The following is a 6,000-nucleotide window of genomic DNA, read 5'->3' as shown; positions in this document are numbered from 1 at the left end:
TATCAATATATGCCTGTTCATTTGCACTCGGCAGATTTTGCTTTCTTCTCATTCATGTGATTAAACAAAATAAAGGTAAAAGCTGAAGTCTAATTTGGGGGCAGGCGAGTGAGCCACTCAAGCAGCCAGCCCCGAGGTCCGGCCCGGCCCGGCGCATGCGCTCTGGCGGAGCCGCTGCGAGCCCTGATCCCGATGCAGGGAGCGGGAGCAGTATTTACGTTGACATTGCCGGGAACCGGGACACGCTTGCGGATTCTCTGCAGGCTTTCCACGGACCCTCAGGGGACCGCGGCACCCCGCTGGAAAACCACTGCAAGTGAGTGTAAAGATCAAGCAGAATGAGTTTAATTAAAATTGTTTCCAACTAGACTTTTATAGATCTTCTAACCAATGAAAATATCGCTTTGCGAGTGCGGGTATCTATCGGAACAAAATCTATATTAGAAATAACGGATTCGCTTAAAAACAAACCATCCGATGGATTTATTGTTATTACACGGATTGCGCACAGTTGGAGGATCTGGATTTGCAAAGAAAATCAAATCAAAGAAAATCCTGATTTCCTCACCTGCTAACCGAGCAGTGGTACCAGCAATGCAGCTCTCTGCAGCACTAACTACATTTTGTCCGGCTGGTTGGCTGTTTTTATTTAGTATATTGTTGATCACACGGTGTCAGCGTGCGGTGTGTGAGCGACTGAGCGATGCTGGCGCCAGGCAGTGGGGACGGCGAACACCTTTTGGTGCATGTCTACAAATCCAAAGCCAACAAAGCCCAGACTTGTGTGAAAAATCCTCATTTTTAAAATCAAAATGTTTCTGAAAAGTATTTAGTACAAAAACGCAATCGTTGTTTGATTTTAAATAATACAAATACATTCTGTTTACCGTGAGAACATTTCACTATAACGGCAGAGGACAGCTGATGTTCAAGTGCAATTACTCTAAACAATTGTTCTCAATATTCTATTATTTTGAGTAAAGTATTCAACCAATTTATAGTCAGCACCTTGGTGTGAAACTGGTATTTAAAGGGAGTGCAATCCTGAAAGTAGCCGTTTCCTGGTCCTGAACTGTAATTAATGTTTTTAAAAAGAGTAACAGAAGGAATACTATAAGACATATTCTAAATTGCATCGTCTTAGTGTTACCTGAATATTTGTTATACGGGCACATGATAAAAACAGCTGTAATGGCAGTTACATTTCTTACTGCACAACTGGTTTCCTTTTGCAGCTATCCTTTTAATTCGACCTTATACAGTACTTTTATACTTGCTAAGGTGCCTACTTAGAAACTGCATTTGGATAACTTTTGAGAAAAAAAGTTTAGGTAAGTTGTTTATGTACTGAAAATTACTTTATTTGGTGCTATGTTTTTGATCCTAAATAAGGATAACTGTTCAGTGCATAAAGGGGGGTGAGGTGGGGCTTGGAATGGCCCTGACATGCTTTTCATAGAAAATGACAACTCTGAGTAGGAGGCTTACCAAATAGTGGGGAAATAATACGTTCCAATTCGAATATAGTAATTATATCATGGGACTATGAAACATTTAAAGTAACTAGTAAAAAGCCATTACAGGATCTTGTTCTGGAATACTGCTTCAAGAAATTCAATCACTACACTGACAGATTATTTATGATGATTGATGACACTGAAAATAGAAGATTAGTGCTCAAATTTTCATTGCAAAGTAGAAGTAATTTTATTATATTTGGTTGTATGACAAGGGTAATAAGGTTATTGGCATTTTCTTCACCAGCTTAACTTGGCAGTGAATAAACTTCCTTTAGACTTGAAGTATGGAATTAGACAATTGCATTTTTGGTTCTGAATATTTTATCATATGCAAATCTATACTCTCTTATCAGATCAGATGTTCATATATCAGTTGCCAGGTTAAATTATTATAGGGCACAAGGGTTAAAAAAATCTTAGAGAATAGTACAGCTACACTGAAAGGGAATGATCGACTGGGTAAGGTTTAAATCCTTCCACAGTCACCTCGAGTGCATCACTATTACTTGGAGAGAATTATAAAGAATAGGGAGAGCCAATGAGTGTTGAAAATTTCAGGAGGCATTAGCCCAATCAGAGTGGTTACACACATAGACACATTTCATTAATACAACCCCATGAAGAATATATATGGGTTTTAAGATTTCAGCTTGTCCACGAGTTGTGATTTCGTTGGGACCAACAGAAAAATCTGCTGCAAGGAGCTGTTTGCAATAATGAGGCTCACATTCAAGAGCAATGTGATGGTTTAAAGGCCAGGATAATAACCGAATAAATAACGTTTATAGATTTTGAAGCTGTGATTGTTTACAGATATGACAACAACAGTTACAAAACTTAACATCTGGCTCCTATTTAGAATAATTGAACAAATGATTAATTAAAAATTTTGTATCGTGGAATAGTTATAAAACTTATCAAACATATGCGCATGCTGCAAATTTTTGGGGGTCTTGAGTTTTCAGGTGCTAGGTTAGCACCACTTAAAATGTCATGTTATTATTACAGTAAGTGATTATTTCCAGCTGTTGTGACAGGATGATTCTGATTGCTATATTTTAAATAATGCACATTTTATTCAAAAATCAGCTTATCAAAAATGTAAGTTATTCAATTATGTTTAATTGTTAACACTGCAGGAGCATAATAACACCCAAAAAGATTACTTAGTTTATGCAGAAAGTACTTCAGGGGATCATGAAATGTGGGTGGTGGTGTCGCGTGAGGGTGGGGGTGGGTGAGCTGGCAGTGGCAACCTGAAAACAGTGCAAAATATGAATACCGAATATTTTACTAATATATTGTGTTGTGTTGACATAATCAAGGTTGAGATGATGGTTGCGATCATTTGAGCTTGACTGTTCCAGTAACTGATGTCATCTTGATACCTAGATTGGATAACATCCTAATATCTTTCAGATGAGACGTTAAACTGAGGTACTGTCTGCTCTCTCAAGTGGATGTAAAAGATCCCATGGCACTATTTCGAAGAAGAGCAGGGGAGTTATCCCCGGTGTCCTGGCCAATATTTATCCCTCAGTCAACATTTAAAAAAAAACAGATTGCCTGTCATTATGACATTGCTGTTTGTGGGAACTTGCTTGTGCGCAAATTGGCTTCTGCGTTTTCTACATTACAACAGTGACTATACTCCAAAAGTACTTAATTGGCTGTAAAGCACCTTGAGTCGTCTGGTGGTCATGAAAGGTGCTATATAAATCCAAGCCTCTTTTTAAAAAAAAAAATCTTAGTAGTCCTTTTTGGGTCCCATTATTCCATTTCGATCTGTGTGTGCATAAATCCTTATTTGCCTTGATAAAGACTTTTCAACACTGTCAAAGTATTTTTGATTCATTCCTGGGATGTGGGCATCACTGGAATTTATTGTCCATCCCTAGTTGCTGTTGAGAAGATGGTGGTGGGACTTCTTCAACTGCCTAGTCCATGTGGTGTAGATGCTCCCTCAATGCTGTTCGGTAGAGGTTTCCAGGATTTTGCCCCAGCGATGATGAAGGAATGACAATATATGTCGAAGTCAGAGTGGTGTGTAACTTGGAGGTGATGGTGTACCCCTGTGTCTGCTGCCCTTATCTTTCTATAAGGTGGAGGTTGTGTGCTTTGGAGGTGCTGTCAAAAAAGCTTTGGCGAGTTGCTGCAGTGCATCTTGTAGACACCATAGGCATGTAATGTCAGTGGTGTGGATAGGTAGGCCAGTGGATGAGGTACTGAAAAATTGTACAGCTTTGGTCATGTGTTGTTGCAGCTGCACCCGTCCAGACAAGTGGAAAGTATTTCATCACACTCCAGACTTGTGCCTTGTAGATGGAGGAACAGCTTTGGAAAGCCAGGAGATGAGTCACTCGCTACAGAATTCCCAACCTCTGACCTGCTCTAGTTTCCAATCCATTTATATAGCTGTGCGAGTTGAGTTTCTGGTCAGTGATGACTCCCAGGATGTTAATGGTAGGGTGTGCAATGGTAATGGTATTGAATGTCCAGGGGAGGTGGATATGTCCTCTCTTGTTGAAGATGGTCATTGCCTGGCACTTGTGTGAATGTTACTTGCCACTTATCAGCCCAAGCTAGATGTTGTCCAGGTCTTGCTGCATTGGGCATGAACTGCTTCAGTATCTGTGGAATTGTGAATAGAGCTGAACACTGTGTAATCATCAGTGAGCACACTTCCAACCTTATGATGGAGGGATAGATTGATTGAAGTAGCTGAAGATAGTTGGACCTAGGATGCAATCCTGATGAACTCCTGCAGTGATGTCTTGGTGCGGAGATGATTGGTCCCCAACAACCACAACCACAACCATCTTCCTTGTGTGAGGTATGATTCCAGCCGCTGGAGAGTTTTCCTCCTGGTCCATATTGACCAATGTTCCCATTAAGCTTTGTAGCCACACAGCTCTCTGGACCTCCCGTGCAGCCGGCTCACCAGCTTTTCAATGTGAAAAACTGCGCAAGCGCTGTATTTTGAATGGACTGCACAGCTCCTTAAAGGGACCACGCACCCAAAAATAAATTAACGGGAACATTGTTATTGACTTCAGTTGTACTCGGGCTTCTTGGTTCTACACTAGATCAAATGCTAATTTGACGTTAAGGACATTCACTCTTGCCTCGCCTATGGAATTGAGTTAATTCCAGGTTTGAACCAAGGCTGTAATGATGTTTGGAGCTGAGTGATCTTGGTGGAATCCAAACTGGCAGTGGGCAGGTTATTGATGAGTAAGTACTACTTGATAGCACAGTTGATGGACTCCTTCCATCAGTTTAGTGATGATTGGGAGTCGGCTAATAGCGTGGTAAATTGCCTGGGTTGGATTTGTCGTCTTTTTTGTGGATAGGACACACCTGGGCAATTTTCCACATTATTGGGTAGATGCCAATGTAGTAGTTGTACTGGAGCAGTTTGGCTAGTACCAGAGTACAGGTCTTCAGCAGTACAGTATTGTTGCGTCACGTAATCTTTGCTGCATCCAGTGGACCCAGCTATCTCTTGATTTCATGTGGAATTAATTGAATTGGCTGAAGACTGGCATCTGTGATGGTAGGGACCTCACAAGGAGGCTGTGAAGAATCATTCACTGGTCAATTCTGACTGAAGTTGTTTGCAAACGCTTCAGCCTTGTCTTTTGCACACGCATGCTGGGCTTTACCATTATTGTGGATGGGGATGTTGATGGAGCCTCCTCTTTTTAGTTGCTTTATTGTCCACCACCAATCATGACTGGCTGTGGCAGGGCTACAGAGCTTTGACCTGATTCCTTGGTAGTGGGATTGTTTAGCTATGTCCATAGCATGCTGGCTTTTGCTGTTTAGCACGCATGTAGTCCTGTGTTGTAGCTTCACCAGGTTGACACCTCATTTTCAGTTATGCATGGTGCTACTTCCGACATGCATTTCTACACTCTTCTTTAACAAATACAAGTAATTAAATACAGTCATTAATGTTATACAACATCACAGTGCCAGATAAATACTAATGCCTATAGGGCTAACCTTTCTTTTCATTCAATTATTATACTCTTTATTTCATGAAGAATTAAATAAAAGATTAATGAATTAAAATAATCAACTCATAGAAACATAGAAATCTACAGCGCAGAAGGGGGCGATTTCGGCCCATCGTGTCCGCGCCGGCCGACAAAGAGCCACACGGCCCTTGGTCAGCAGCCTTTAAGGTTATATATAAACCTATGAACAATGGCGGAAAGGTAAAGAGCACCCAGCCCAACCTTACACAACTGCGACACCCCTTGCACCAAAACATTCTACACTCCACCTCAACCGGAGTCATGTGATCTCCTGGGAGAGGCAAAAACCAGATAAAGCCCAGACCAATCAGGGAAACAAAATCTGGGAAAATTTCCCTCCGACCCATCCAGGCGATCGAAACTAGTCCAGGAGATCACCCTAGCCATATTCGATTCACTGCAGTACTTATCATCATATTTGCACCAGCCAACAAGAG

The 6,000-nt window shown here is 41.2% G+C and overlaps 1 protein-coding gene across 5 annotated transcripts in view; it reads left to right on the top strand.

The window, feature by feature from the left end:
• The first annotated feature begins 206 nt into the window (after positions 1 to 206).
• Positions 207 to 6,000, top strand: part of adgrv1 (adhesion G protein-coupled receptor V1) — an 892,784-nt gene continuing 886,990 nt past the window's right edge. For all 5 annotated transcript variants that reach the window (XM_070885047.1, XM_070885038.1, XM_070885028.1 and 2 more), the window contains exon 1: positions 207 to 316. The gene's annotated coding sequence lies outside the window, so the exon portion shown is untranslated. The remainder of the gene's footprint in view (positions 317 to 6,000) is intronic.

This window comes from Pristiophorus japonicus, chromosome 1 (assembly GCF_044704955.1).
Source record: "Pristiophorus japonicus isolate sPriJap1 chromosome 1, sPriJap1.hap1, whole genome shotgun sequence".
Taxonomy (NCBI): Eukaryota; Metazoa; Chordata; class Chondrichthyes; family Pristiophoridae; genus Pristiophorus; species Pristiophorus japonicus.
Note: the sequence above shows the minus strand (reverse complement) of the source record. Positions and strands in the feature narration are given on the sequence as shown.